The 15,928-nt window shown below is 36.6% G+C and overlaps 1 long non-coding RNA gene across 1 annotated transcript in view; it reads right to left on the bottom strand.

Moving 5' to 3' along the window:
- The window catches only part of LOC140519294 (uncharacterized), a 53,080-nt gene that overhangs the window by 23,698 nt on the left and 13,454 nt on the right, over nucleotides 1–15,928 (bottom strand). The window lies entirely within an intron of this gene.

Below are 15,928 nucleotides of genomic sequence, written 5' to 3'. Positions count from 1 at the left end.
TCCACTTCTTCCCACCTCCTTCTCTTTGTTTGTATAGACGTCTCCTTGCACAAGATGTGAGATAACTTTCCCTACCTTTCTCTACCATCCACCCTGTAAGTGAATTTCTCTTCCCCTCTATTCTTCTTTAAAGATCAAGGCACAATAGAGTCACTTGTAGGCCTTGTCTAATTAGACTCCATCAATAGCTCCTAATGATAGGGTTAAAAAAAAAAAGTATCATTTTCCCATATTAGAATGTAATCACTTTATTCGTGTTTAGCCCTGTATCATTGTTGTTCATGTTTACTTTTTTATGTTTCTCAACTCTTGGGCTTGAACTTCAAAGTTTCTATATAACTCTGGCCTTTTGATCAGGAATACCTGGAAGTTCTCTATGTCACTAAAGATCCATTTTCCCATTCTCTCCTGGAGGATTATATTCAGTTTTTCTGGGTAAGTTGTTGTTGGTTGTAAGCCTATACATTTTGCCTTTAATGTCACAGTCCAAGCTCTTCAATCTTTTATAGTGTGGTTGCTAAATTTTGTGTAATCCTATGATTCCTTGGTAGTTGAATTCTTTTTTTTTTAATTGTTGGCAGTATTTTTTTCTTTGGTCTGGGAGTTCTGGATTTTCCTGACAGTTTTCATTTTGGCATTTTATTTTCTGGTGGCAACTGTGAGATTCTATTACTATTTTGTCCTCTGGTTCTAAGAAATCAAATAATTTTAAGATTTCTTGAATTAGGATGTCTATGCTCTTACTTGGTTACACCATTCAAGTAGTTTAATAATTCGTAAATGATTTCTCCTTGATTTGTTTTCTGGGTCAATTGTTTTTGCTAGGGGATACTCTACATTGTCTTATTTTTCAGACTTGTTGTCTCATGGAGTTATTGGCTTCTATTTGGTCCATTCTAATTTTCAAAGAGTTTCTTTGCTTGGGCACTGTTTTGGTACCTCTTTTACCAAGCTGTTAATTCCCAATTCTTTCTCTTTTTTTCTTTTTGAGGCAGTTGGAGTTAAGTGATCTGCCTAGGGTCACACAGCTAGTAAATGTTAAGTGTCTGAGGCTGGATTTGAACTCAGAGCTTCCTGACTCCAGGACTGGTGCTCTATCCACTGACCCACCATTCTTTCTATAGCTCTCATTTCTTTTCCATTTTTTTCTTCAAATGCTCTCATTTAATTTATAAAAAAATGAAAACTCTTACTTCCTCTTTTCTAGGAATTCTAGTTAAATTCAGGCCTATGTTGTGTTTTTTTTTTTTGAAGGGATCTCATCCTGCAGATGTTTTGGCATCATTGTCTGGGTTTGTGTCTTAAGCATCCTTGTCACCATAAGAGCTTTTTATGGCGGGATTCTTTTTTGTTTGCTCATTCTTCCTGGTTAGTTCCTGACTTGTGACTTGATGTTAGGGCTGGGCTCTGCACATTTCTGGAAAGAAGGCCTGGGATGTTCCTACTGTTTTCTTGAGAGTACTTAATGTTGTGTTATTCTGGGATCTTAGGAATACTTCAGTTAGCTATCTATTTCAGGGCAAAAGTTGCTTGTCGTGTCATCTCCCTGCTCCTACCCTGCCCTTTCTTTCTCCTAGTCTAGGTTCTACAAGTTCCTGACTTGGGTTTGAGTCTGAGCAATAGTGGAAAGCTGCTGTATTTAGCCACTGGGAAGCTCTGCAGGTTCCCCTTTCATCAGAAATTCTTACCCTGGTTATTCCTCTGGAAGCTTCAGATTGGAATAAAAACTAGAACTGAGTTGAGCTTGTAGGAGCTGAGCCACACTGCTGCTGCCTGTTTCTGAACTTGATCCTCTCTTGGCAGACAGCCTAAGGCCTATGCTTGCTCTTACCTTGAAATGCCACCCTATGCAGACACCTCTTCTGTCCTCCCCCAATCTGTGATACAGAACTGGGAAGTGGGTGATAATATTGTCTGCTGGCACTCTGCCTATTTATGTGCTCCCAGCCAGATCCCTTCCCCAATGTCTATAGACCTATCTGTCTCCCTAAACTGATGGGCTGGAAAAATGACTGACTTTTCTTTGGATATTTCCCTTCAAGGTTCAGTTTGGTATGCTTCTTAAATCTGTTTGAAAGAGAATATCACTGTACTACTTCTTGTTAACCATCTTGACTCCACTTCTAAATCTGTTACTTTAGGCATTCCTTTTGACTTGTGGATAGTTCTAATTGTTATGAATTTTCTTACATCAAACGTGGTCTTGAGGCTGAAATGGAAGTAATGGCTATCATGAAAATTTTGTGCATCGGGGGGCCTGTGATTATGGTAGGACTGCATGGATCCTCCAGTGCTGTAACCAGAGAGTAATGGAGTAGTCATGGAGAACCCTTTAAGAAGAAGAGAAACTATAAAAAGGTATTTTTCCTCTACCCAACGGGAAAGAGAAATAGGCCAGAGTTTTCTGGTTCCCTACTCCTTTTTTTTCTAGCTACAAAGAAGTGAAATATTTTAAAAAGCTAAGTTCTTCAGAATACCTTTTCCTTTACACTGATTTTGGTTTTGGTTCCTACCTGGGAGGATCTAGGCATTCTCAGTAATTTCTTTTCCAAGTTTATTTTTTATTATCTTTTTAATACACATTAAAATACACAGTATTCTGGAAAAATGGAGGGATTTTTTAGATTAAAAACATCAATTTTGGGGGTAGAGCCAAGATGGCAGAGTAGAAAGACAGACCTGTAGAAACTCCCCCACATAGCCCATAAAATACCTGTAAAAAATGACTCTAAATAAATTCTAGAGCAGCAGAAGACACAAAACGACAGAGTGAAAAAGATTTCCAGTCCAAGACACCCTGAAAGGCCGACAGGAAAAGTCTATCGCTCTGGGCGAGAAGCAAAGCACAGCCCAGCATGGGCCGCACAGAGGAACAGGACCCAAAACAGGCTTCAGGGAGATACCAGCAGCAACAGTTCCCAGACTGCTCAACCTACAAGCACCACAGACAGTTTCAAAGGTCAGTGAGAAAACTTCTTCACCCAGGAGAAGGGAATGCAGTCTGGAATACCTGCAGCAGCCACTGCAGAGGCCGCATTCATTTTTGGAGCCCTCTGTCTAAAATCCCTGGGGGAATTGAGCAGCCAATCTGAATCTCAGACCTGAGGTGAGGAGGAGCGCTGGTGTGGTGGAGCTGGAGGTGGTTGTAGAGAGGGAATTCTACTCTCAGATTCTGGGCAGAAAAGTTTTTGGTTACTCCCAGACCAGTGTGCAGTCCAGGAGAGGAATAAACTCCTCTCCTTTGATTGTGCCACCCTGGAGGAACTGAGAACATATAAGTCCCCAGAGTATACCCTCCTCTTGACAAAGGATTCAAAAGTCAAGTAACTGGCTAGGAAAATGCCCCCAAAAGGGAAAAAAATAAGACTATAGAAGGTTACTTTCTTGGTGAACAGGTATTTTCTTCCACCCTTTTGGACGAGGATGAACAGTGCATATCATCAGAGGAAAGCAAGGCTTCTGCATCCAAAACCTCCAAAATAAATATGCAATGATCTCAGGCCATGGAAGAGCTCAAAAAGGATTTTTAAAATCAAGTAAGAGAGGTGGAGGAAAAACTGGGAAGAGAAATGAGATGCAAGAAAAGCATGAAAAGTGGGTCAACACCTTGCTAAAAGAGATCCAAATAAATGCTGAAGAAAATAACACCTTTAAAAATAGGCTAACTCAATTGGCAAAAGAAGTCCAAAAAGCCAACGAGGAGAAGAATGCTTTAAAAAGCAGAATTAGCCAAATGGAAAAGGAGGTTCAAAAGCTCACTGAAGAAAATAGTTCCTTAAAAATGAGAATGGAGCAGATGGAAGCTAATGATTTTATGAGAAATCAAGAAATTACAAAACAAAACCAAAAGAATTAAAAAAATAGAAAATAAACTGAAACAGCTCATTGGAAAAACAACTGACCTGGAAAATAGATCCAGGAGAGACAATTCAAAAATTATGGGACTACCTGAAAGCCATGATCAAAAAAAGAGCCTAAGACAACATCTTTCATGAAATTATCAAGGAAAACTGCTCTGATACTCTAGAACCAGGGGGCAAAATAAATATTGAAAGAATCCACCAAACATCTCCTGAAAGAGATCTGAAAAGAGAAACTCCTAGGAATATTGCAGCCAAATCTCAGAGTTCCCAGGTCAAGGAGCAAATATTGCAAGTAGTTAGAAAGAAACAATTCAAGTATTGTGGAAATACAATCAGGATAACACAAGATCTAGCAGCTTCTGCTTTAAGGGATCAAAGGGCTTGGAATATGGTATTTCAAAAGCCAAAGGAATTAGAACTAAAACCAAGAATCACCTAACCAGCAAAACTGAGTATAATACTTCAGGGGAAAAGATGGTCATTCAATGAAACAGAGGACTTTCAAGCATTCTTGATGAAAAGACCAGAACTGAATAGAAAATCTGACTTTCAAACACAAAAATCAAGAGAAGCATGAAAAGGTAAGTAGGAAAAAGAAATCATAAGGGACTTTCTAAGTTGAACTGTTTACATTCCTACATGAAAAAATAATATTTGTAACTCTTGAGACTTTTCTCAGTATTTGGGTAGTTGGAGGGATTATTCACACACACACACACACATACACACACACATAGAGAAAGAGAAAGTACAGGGTGAGTTGAATAAGAAGGGATGATATCTAAAAAAATAAAATTGAGGGATGAGAGAGGAATATATTGGGAGGAGAAAGGGAGAAATGGAATGGAGCACATTATCTCTCATAAAAGAGGCAAGAAAAAACTTTTTCAATGGAGGGGGAAAGAGGGGAAGTGAGAGGGAAAACATGAAGATTATTCTTATCACATTTGGCTTAAGGAGGGAATAACATATACACTCAATTTGGTATGAAAAGCTATCTTACACTACAGGAACGTGGGGAAAAGGGAATAAGTGGGGTGTTGGGGGGATGATAGAAGGGAGTGCAAATGGGAGGAGGGAGTAATTAGAAGTAAACACTTTTGGAGAGGGACAAGGTCAAAAGAGAGAACAGAATAAATGGGGGCAGGATAGGATGGAGGGAAATATAGTTAGTCTTTCATAACATGACTTTTATGGAAGTCTTTGCAAAACTACACATATATAGCTTATATTGAATTAGTTGCCTTCTCAGTGGGGATGGTGGGGAGGGAGGAAGGGAGAGAAGTTGGAACTCAAAGTATTAGGAACAAATGTTGAGAACTGTTTTTGCATACAACTGGGATCTAATAAATACAGGTAATGGGGTATAGCAATCTATCTTACCCTACAAGAAAAGAGAGAAGATGGGAATAAGGGAAGGGTGGGGTATGATAGAAAGGAGGGCATATTGAGGGAAAGGGTAATCAGAATGCAAGGCGATATAGGTGGGGAAAGGGGAGAGATGGGGAGAAAATTTGGAACTCAAAATTTTGTGGAAATGAATGTTGAAAACTAAAAATAAATAAACATTAAAATAAAAAACCATCAAATTTATTTATTTTAAAAATTCTTTTCTTTTTAAATTTTGAGTTCCCAATTCTCTCTCTTCCTCCTACCCTCACTCACTGAGGCCAGCAATATGGTACATATGAAATTATGCAAAACCATATTAACCATATTTCAAAAAACAAGAAAAATAAAGTGAGAAAATACTTCAATTTGCACTCAGAATTCATCTGCTCTTTCTGGAGATGGATAGTATTTCTTTTTAAATCTCGAATCCTTTGGAGTTGTCTTGGATCATTGTATTCATCAGAGTAGCCAAGTCTTTTGACAGCTGGTCATCATACATTATAGTTGTGCACAGTGATCTTCTGGTTCTTCTCACTTCACTTTACAATGGTTCATATAGGTCTTGTCACACTTTTTTCTGAAAGCACCCCCTTCATCATTTCTTATTGCACAGCTGTACTGTCATAACTTGTTCAGCCATTTCCCAATTGATGAGTATTCCCTTGATTCCCAAGTCTTTACCACTACAAAAAGAGTTGCTATATTTTTGGAACATATAGGTCCTTTTCCTTTTATCTCTTTGACAAACAGACCTAATAGCAGTATTGGTGAGTCAAAGGGTATATAGAATTTTATAGCCCTTTGGGCACTGTTCCAAATTGTTTTCCAGAATGGAAGAACCTGTTCACTCCTCCACCAGTGACGCATTAGCATACCTTTGTTTCTCTCATTCCTTCCAGCATTTGTCTTTTCTGATAGGTGTGAGGTGGTACCTCATGGTTGGTGTAATTGCATTTCTTTAATCAACAGTGATTTAGAGCATTTTTTCTATGACTATATCTAGCTTTGATTTCTTATCAATTGGAGAATGCCTTTTATTTTTATAAATTTGACTCAGTCTGATACTCATACATATATATGTATGTATGTATATCTGAGAAATCAAGTATTTATCAGAGAAACTTGCTGTAAATTTTTTTGATATTACTTCATTGTCTTTGGTACTTTTTACCATAATGTATTTCCCCTGTTTATCCCTTTCAATTAGGTCTATTTTTCCTCTTGCTTTGTCTGAGATAATGATTGCTCTCCCCTGACAGCCCCCCTCCCCCCTTTTAACTTCAGCTGAAGCATATTGGATTCTGCTCCAGCCCTTGAACTGTTTTCAAATCTGTCTCTTGTAAACAACATATTGTTAGATTATGGTTTCTAACGCATTTTCTACTTCTATTTTACGGGTGGACTCATCCCCTTCACATTCACAGTTACTACTATTGTATATTTCCCTCCATCCCATTTACTTCTTTCTTCCTCTTTTTTTATCCTATCACTGCTCAAAAATCTTTTGCTTCTAACCACTGCCTCCCTTGATCTGCTCTCCTTTTGATCACATCCCCTTCTGCTGTCCCCTTCGTTTCCTATTACTCTATTGGGTAAGTTACAGCTTCTTATACAACTCTCTGTGTATATATATTCCCTCTTTGAACCAATTCTAGTGAGAGTAAGTTTCAAACATTGTTTCTCCCATTTTCTCCTACATTGTAAAAAGCTTTTCCTTGTGTGTCTCTTTTACGTGAGAAAATTTTCCCCATTCTATCTTTCTTCCCCTTCTCCCACCACATCCCTCTTTTTTGAGATTATTCCAACATAACTGACTCACACCTATGCCATCTACGTAAACTCCTTCTAATTGTCCTAATGATGATAATGTTCTTAGGAGAAACATGCAATATCTTCCCATATATGAATGTAAACAGTTTAATATTATTGAGTCCCTTATGATTACTTTTCCATGTTTACCTTTTCTATGTTTCTCTTGAGTCTTGTGCTTGAATGCTAAATTTCTATTTAGTTCTGATCTTTTCATCAGGAATTCTTGAAATTCCTCTGTTTCATTAAATATCTGCTTTCTCCCCAGAAGGAATTTACTAAGTTTTACTGGGTAAATAACTTTTGGTTGTAATCCTAGCTCTTTTGCCTTCTGGAATAATATATTCCATGCCCTTCACTTCTTTAATGTGGAAATCATTAAATCTTGTGTGACCTGTGGCTCTACAATACTTGAATTTTTTCTTTCTGGCTGCTTCAAATATTTTTTTCCTCTTTGACCTGGGAATTCTGTAATTTGGCTATAATTTTTCCTGGGCATTTTCATTTTGCAATCTTTTTCAGGAGGTGATTGATGGATTCCTTCAATTTCTATTTTCCCTTCTAGATCTAAGATATCATGGCAGTTTTTCTTGATAATTTCTTGAAATATGATGTCTAGGTTCTTTCTTTGATCACAACTTTCAGGTAGTCCAATAATTCTTTTTAAAAAAATTCACTGAATTTTTTTACATTTTGAGTTCTGAACTGTCTCCCTCCCTCCCCGCTCCACACTAGAGAAGATCTTCTCTCTTTTATTTTTTACCCTATCCCTCCTCAGACATTCAACTTACTTTTGAGCACTGCCTCTCTAATCCATACCTATTCTAGGGATCCCTCTATTATCCTCTCCCCTTGCCCTCCCATTTCTTAATCTGCACACCCTAAGAGTCCCTCCCTTATCCTATCCCCTCACCCTACTTCTCATAAGCTAAGACTTTTATACCCTCCTAGATGTATATTCCCTCTTTAACCTAATTCAGATGAGAATAAGGTTCTAGAACTACCAACTCTTCACCTCCTCCTGCCCTCCAGTGTTCACAGTCCTTCCATTCACACCTCTTTTGTATGAAATAATTATTCCATTTTACCTCTCCCTACACAATTTTATTTTTTAGGATTCTCACATCAACTTAACTCAATTCCAAGTCTTCTATGTATGTTTTTTCACATTATCCTAATAATGACAACATCCTTAAGGGTTACAAATAATGTCTTTCTATATAAGAAGTAAACAGTCTGATCTTGTTAATTATAATTGGTCTTTCATATGTCCCTTCTTATATTTTTCTTGATTCTCATTGGTCAAATTTGCTGTTCAGTTCTTTTCTTTTCCTGAAGAATACCTGAAAATTCCTTAATTCATTAGTTATTTTAAATATTTCTACTGTTTTAAAGTTCACTTTAAAGCATTATTTTAAAATATTTGTGGGGGAATTTGGGCGAACCAGGCAATTTCCTCCCTTATTCTGTCATTTTCCCAGAATCTAGTCCAATAGTTCTTAAATTATGTCTCCTCAATTTTCCTAGTCAGTTGTTTTTCCAATGAGATATTTCACATTTTCTCCTATTTTTCATTCTTTTTACTTTTATTGTTTTTTCACATTTCATGAAGTCATTAGCTTCTGCTTGCCTAATTCACATTTTTAAGGAATCATGTACTTCAGTGAGATTTTGTACCTCTTTTTCTTCAGTACTTTTTGTGCCTCTTCTACCAAGCTGCTAATTCTCTTTTCATAATTTTCTTCCATCACTCTAATTTTTCCTCTATATCTCTTTATTTCTTTCTTTAACTCTCTTAGGAATTCTTGTAGGCTTTGGGTTCAATTAGCATTTTTCTTTGAGACTTTTTTTGGTAGCTGTTTTCACATTGTTGTCTTTTCTGAGTTTATGTCTTGGTCTTCCCTGCCCACAGCAGTAGCTTCTCATGGTCAAATTCTTTTTTTTTTAATTGTTGGCTCATTTATCAGCCTATTTTTTTTTTACTTTAAATTTAATGTTAAAGTTGGGCTCTGCTTACCTAGGGCTGGGAAGGCACTCTTCCAGGATTCAGGCTTGTTTATGCTGCTCTTTTCAGAGATAGTTCTTGGGGTCTGCAAGTTTTTGTGCTTGCAAGGTAGTGTGATCCTGAGAGAGGTATGGTCACTGCTCTCCTGATCTGTGCTCTGGTCTTTATCCAGGAAAGGCCCCAGTCCCCTGCAGTTGCAAGTGCTAGTGACTCCTCTTTGCTTTTGTACTGTGACCAGGGCCCTACACCCTTGTGACTGGTCAGAAGTACTCCTCTCCACCCTTGAACCATGACCTAGAACTGTGTATGGGCAATAAAATTGCCAATCAGAAACAGCTGTACCCAGTGTCAGTAAAGGGTTCCCTATAAATTTCTTCTGACTAGTAATCCAATTCCCTTACTGTCTCTTGGCTGAGTGAGAGCTTCTGAAGCTGCTCCTGCTCAGCTGCTGTTGCCAGCTGCTGCCCAACGTGTAAGCTCCAGACAGGTCTTCGCCCTGATGCCACAGACTTCTCCTGCTGCGCTCTTAAGTTTTCTCAGGTTGGCAAAATATCTCACCTCAATTTTTTGTGGGCTCTGCTGTTCCAAAATTTGATTTGAGATATTATTTTAAAGTTATGTGGAGGGGAATGTTGGGAGAGTTCAGCTGGATGGTTACCTCTAATCCACCATACCTTCTTGAAGTTTAGAATCAATATTGTACCTGCTGAATTCTAAGCTTGGAGGAATAGATTTGAAGGTCAGTGGAGAGTCCCTCTTTTAGGCGTAAATCTCTTTTGAATTAAAAGTCCTGCATAGTGAATAATAGAAATTATCTTCCTGAATCCAGTCACATGACTTGTGTTAAAGCCCTCTATTGTTCAGGCTGGAGCTAAAGGGAGAGTCAGGACTTTACATTTCCCTGTTCTAAATAGCCAAAATGTTATTTGTTGTTTGCTAACAAACGAAGGGATCAGTAATCAACAAGATACAATGCCTAAGAAAGGAACAAGCCAGAAAAACCATGTCCTCAGTTGACAGCTGAAGGAAAGGACAATGAACAAGGCAAATTAGAGATCCTAATGAAAGAAGAAAAATCAAATTTCATCTGTTTCATTAAGATTTAATGGGATGACTCACATCTGGAACAGGACAATAAAAGGGTATTTAAATGGTAATTGAATATTATTATTTATTAAGAAATAGTGATGTGAAAGAATGCAAAAACCATAGTAAGGGATGATGAGGAGAGCAAGAAGGTGAAAATCAACACTGGGAGAAAGAAAACCAAAAGTGTTGTTTTGGGTGGGGGGGTATACTATAGAATGTCTGGATAGAAGGAGGAAATAGACAAGGTGTTAGGGAAACAGATCACAAACCTGGCATGTTATAGCAGCAACAGAGGGATTCAATGTCTGGACAGAGCTTTTTTCCTGACAAAATTATCAACTTGCCTATATGGTATTTTTTCTTCAGTTTAAGACTGAAGTTTTAATCCTGGCCCTGAGAGTTATTAGTTATGTACCATTTAGCAAGTAACTTAACACCTAAGCCTCAGCTTCCTCATCTGTAAAATTATTAATAAGAATTGTATTACCTATCATAGGGTTGTGGGGAAAATTAAAGTGCTTTATAAACTTCTAACACTTTATAATTTTTCAGCATTATAATGTTGAACCCTTTATATTTTTCAATAATTTTTTTGCCCTATCATCTGTGCTTCTAAATATATTATCTATATCTCTCCGTGTGTGATATTCACAGTACACTGGAGAAAGGACAAACAAGATAAGGGAGAAGAAATAGTATAGAGTGGAAGAGGAAAAAGAGAAATGGATAAAGGAGGTGACAATATCTAATGTTTATATTCTGACATGCAATGTGCTTCATATGCATGCTCTTTTTTCAACTGTTCCATTTCACAGGGGAGAAAATTGAGGTCCAGAAAAGTTATTTCCCAAAGTTCACACAAGTAGCAAGTAATGTTTGCCTATTTCCAAGGTGCAAATTCTCACTCAGAAAACTTAGCAATAATGGTTACTTGCTGCTTCTCCCTTTTTTGGTTCATCTCTTGGGCATAGATCAGTAAATAATAATCTGACAAGATGGATGGCTTTAGTCTTGGTAGATACTATTTCATTAGTTCAAGAGGTTTTGAACTTGATGCTGGCTGCCCCATGAGGGGTGATTTCCACTATGACACTGATTCTTTTTTTTTTTCATTAAATTATTTTATTTGTTTTCAGTGTTCTACAATCACTTCCATATATCTTAGATTTTTTCCCCTCCCTTCCCCTCCCTCCCCCCCCTCCCCCTCCTTCCCCTGCTTTTCCTCTCCCTCTCTGAGACAGTATACAATCTTATAGGTTCTACACATACACTCCTATTAAATATGTTTTCACCTTATTCATGTTGCATAGAAGAATTAAAATGAATGGGAGAAACCATAAAACAAAACATAATACAAAAGAAAATGGTCTGCTTCATTCTGTGATCCAATTCCATAGTTCTTTCTCTGGATGTGAAAGGCATTTTGCCTCAAGAGACCACTGGGAATTTTTTAAGTCTTTGCATTGCAATGAAGTACTAAGTCTACCAGAAAAACTCCTCATACACTGTGGTTCTCCTGGTTCTGCTCCTTTCATTAAGCATCAGTACATATAAGTCCTTCCAGGAAGTCTTCCTGTTCATAATTTCTTATAGCACAATAATATTCCATTACATTCATATACCACAGTTTGTTTAGTCATTCCCCAATTGATGTGCATCCCCTTGATTTCCAGTTTTTGGCCACCACAAAGAGAGTTGCTATAACTATTTTTGTACATGTGAGACCCTTTCCCATTTCTATGATCTGTTTGGGATAGAGTCCCAGAAGCAACATAGCTGGTCAAAGAATATGCACATTTTTGTAGCCCTTTGGACATAGTTCCAAATTGCTCTCCAAAATGATTGGATCAGCTCACAGCTCCACCAACAATGAATTAGTGTTCCAACTCTCCCACATCTTCTCCAACATTTATCATCTTCCTGTTGCATGGCACTGATTCTTAAAAGAAAAAATAAAATGCACCATTGCCAGAAAAGCCTGGTTGGCTAAGAGTTGGATCTTGCTCTGACAGTAGAGATTTGAGGACAATGTGAAAGTGAAATGTTTTTTTTCATAGTCATACAAAATTGTCTTTACTTCTTGGAAGAACATAATGAATGTGATGGGTTACTGTTTTGTGTTTTTCTGTTTTTGTTAATGCATGTTGTTGAGTCATTTGTGTTTTGAGGATTTTCTATGATGAATAGGCATTATACCTAAAATCTATATTGTACATTGAACACTTTTCCCATAAGGGACACTTCTCTTTTAAGAAGAGCATAAACATGAATCAAGTTTAAGTTTTATTTTAGAGCTTGTCCTGGAGTTGTGTTCTACAGGAAGGACACTGAGTTAGAGAATGAATGTCCCTTTTTGAGGTCATGACCCTCAGGATGAAATCTGGCCCTGTGAGTACAGATTGAGTCCCTTACGGATGCTAAAGACACAGAGACAAAATGCACATCAGTATCTTTGGGCTTTGTCATCAACCCTACCACTGTAGCCTTAGGACTTCCAGGTCTTTCTATCTACCAGTGTGGCTCAATTTACTTTTATGTGTTGTCTCCCCAAAATAAGAGTGTGAACTCTGAGAGCAAGGATGGCTTCAGTTTTTTCTATTTGTATCTCTAATGTGTAGGACTGTGCTTTAGCACATAGAAAGAGCTTAATTGAATTCATTCTTGAATTCACTCTTGCCCCAAATAAGCTTAAATTCTGAGGGAATAGAACAGAAAAACAAATATACATATATATACTTGGTAATCTGAAGAGGGAGTTAAAGAAGACCAAAAACCAAGGGGTTTAAGAAAGGCTTCCCATAAAACAGGGGCTTTCAATCTCTTTGCATCATAGACCCCTTAGGCAGACTGATAAAGCCTACAGATTCATCAGAATATTTTTAAATTCATCAAATAAAATACATAGAATAACAATAGAAAATAATTACAATGAAAGCATCATTAAAATATTTTTAACTCCAAAGGGTAATGTCAAATGGTCACCTGCACAAAAACGAATTCTTAGGAGCACTTAAAAACAAACCTTCACAAATCAAATAAGAGGAATTAAAGACAACTTTTTTTTAAAGTAAGACTAATCCAAGAAAAAACAAGAAGATTATGAAAAGAAAGCCAACCAACTGGAAAAGGAGATCCAGAATTTTAAGGAAGTAAACAACTCCTTGAGAATTAGATTTGGGCAAGGGGAAGCCAGTGAAGTTATAAGAGATCAAGAAATAATAAAATACATAGAATGAAAAATAGAAGAGAATGTGAAACATCTTATACAAAAAACAACTGATATGGAGACTAGATCAAGATGAGAAAACATAATAATAATTGTATTACCTGAAAGCTACAATAACAAAAGAATCTTGATACAATAATGCAAAAAATAATTTTAAAAAATTGTCCTGAAGTGTTAGAGCAAGAAGGGAAAGTAGAAATAGAAAAAATGCACCAGATATCCTTGGCGGAAAACTTACAGGAATATCATAGGCAAATTCCAAAACCCCCAGCTTAAGAATAAAATGAGCAACAAGGAAAAAAAACCAATTTAAATATGATGGAACCACAATTAGAATTATACAAGACCTATCAGCAGCTACACTAAAAGATCATAGGTCTTGGAACACTATAAAAGAGCAAAAGAACTGGGGTTACAGCTGAAAATATCATACCCAGCAAAATTAAGTATAATCCTACATAAAAAAAGGCATCCAAAGAACTGACAAACTTTCAGGATTTTACTGCAAAAAGACCAGAACTAAATAGAAAATCTGACATGCAAGATCCAAGAGAAATGTAAGGTAAACCTCAAAAACTAATTACAAGGGACTCAATAAGGACAAATTGTTTACTTTTTATATGTGGAAATGTAAACCATATGTCTAAGATGGTCATTAGTAATTGGGTAGTTAGAAAGAGTGGGATAGAGCTGAGAATGATGTGATTGTAAAGAGCAAAAAGATCCAGGAAAAGGCAAAAGTAATTATTTTATACAAATGAGGTGTGGGAGGAAAAACTGATATAGAGGAATTAGATGGTGAAGGAGGGCAGGTAGTTACATATATACATACACATATATGTATGTATATATGTATAAGTATGTATGTATAAAAGTCTTCTGAATTCAGAAAGAAATAAGAGGGCAAGGAGATGGGGGAGAATTTAAGGGGGGATAGGGAATAGGATAAGGGCTTATGGAAAGTTGTGTAGATTAATGGAATAAGACAAAGAGGAAACATATATATTTAGAAGGATATAAAAGTATTCTAAATTCAGAAAGAAATAAGAGGGTAAGGGGACAGGGTAGAGGGAGAGGATAAGGGAGGGATTTTGGAGGGGGGTAGGTTAAGGAATAGGAGTACAAGGAAATGGGTAGAAAGAAGTAGAAGAGTGAAGAGGGATACGAATAGGGTGAAAAGGATAGTGACAAAAATAGGAAAGTGGAAAATATACAAGTAATTATAGCTTAGAATGTGAATGGGATGAATTTATCCATAAAATGGAAATTGACAGCAGATTAAAAATTTGAATTCAACAGTATGTTGCTTTTAGGAAATGCTAAAAAAAATTAGACACATAAATACAAAATATAGGTCAGGAATAGGATTTATTATGTAAAAAAGCAGAGATAGTAATCTCTGATCTCAGATAAAGTTAAAGCTAAAATCAGATTTAATCAAAAGAAAAAAGTAGGAAAACTACACTATGTGTCAACTGCATTAATCAATAGTTTTAGACCATATAAAATAACTAGACAGAATCAAAAATGAAAGTATACTTGCTAAAATTGACAGAGGAACTATAAGAATATAAATATAAAATACCTTTTATACAAAGTTAGATCTAAATAACTGAAGTAATATTTATTGAGCATGGGTAGGTAAAGCTAATATAATAAAAAATGATAATTTTACCCAACAAATATATTTATGTAATACCATCCCAATTAAATTGCTGTAATATTATCTTACTGAGTCATAAAATATAATAACAGTGTTGATTTGGAAGAGCAGAGGGTCAGGAATTTCAAGGAAATCTGGGGGGAAAAGATGTGAAGTATCATAGTATCAGACCTTAAACCATATTATAAGGTGAGAGCAGTGTTGAAGTGCAAAATGGATAATTTTGATTATGGAGAAAAAACTCTCATAAGCAATTGCCCAGATAGAATGTGACTGGGTTGGAATATTTTGTGGTGTAGGAAATGATGAGCTGGTAGATTTAGAAAAATACAGAAATACTTGAACTTATAAAAGAAGATGCTATCCACCTGCAGAGAAACAGATGGTAAGTGGAAATAAGCATGAATGCGACCTTACCTACATGCATCTGAATGTATACATGTGTATGTTTATGGATATCTATGTATATCTATGTATATGTGTGCATGTGCATGAATGTGCTTAACTGCAGCCTTCTTGAGGGAGGGAAGAGGAAGGGGAAGAATAAAGTAAAAAGTACACAATAGAGGACAAAACAAAACTTACAAGGAAGCAAAGGAGGACAGCTTTGAAAATAATGTATAGTATTGATTATATAGGTTTTCTTGAAATGGAAGTGTATTGGTTTGTATTAAATCCTCTTATGTTCTGTTCTGTACGTGGCAATTTTCTTATTTTGTATTGCAGTTTAAAATAAATTGGAATATGATGACTTTTTTAAAGTTAAAAAACTGAGGTTAAGAACCATTGCCATAAAAGGTGGCACATGGGCTGACCTGAAAAGAAACCCAGGTGCCTGTCAGTGAGGCAACAGTACATTCTAGGTATAAGAGGAACAGTCT

This window comes from Notamacropus eugenii, chromosome 1 (assembly GCF_028372415.1).
Source record: "Notamacropus eugenii isolate mMacEug1 chromosome 1, mMacEug1.pri_v2, whole genome shotgun sequence".
In the NCBI taxonomy this organism is placed as follows: Eukaryota; Metazoa; Chordata; class Mammalia; order Diprotodontia; family Macropodidae; genus Notamacropus; species Notamacropus eugenii.
The sequence above is the reverse complement of the archived record's forward strand: the minus strand, read 5'-3'. Positions and strand labels throughout refer to the sequence as shown.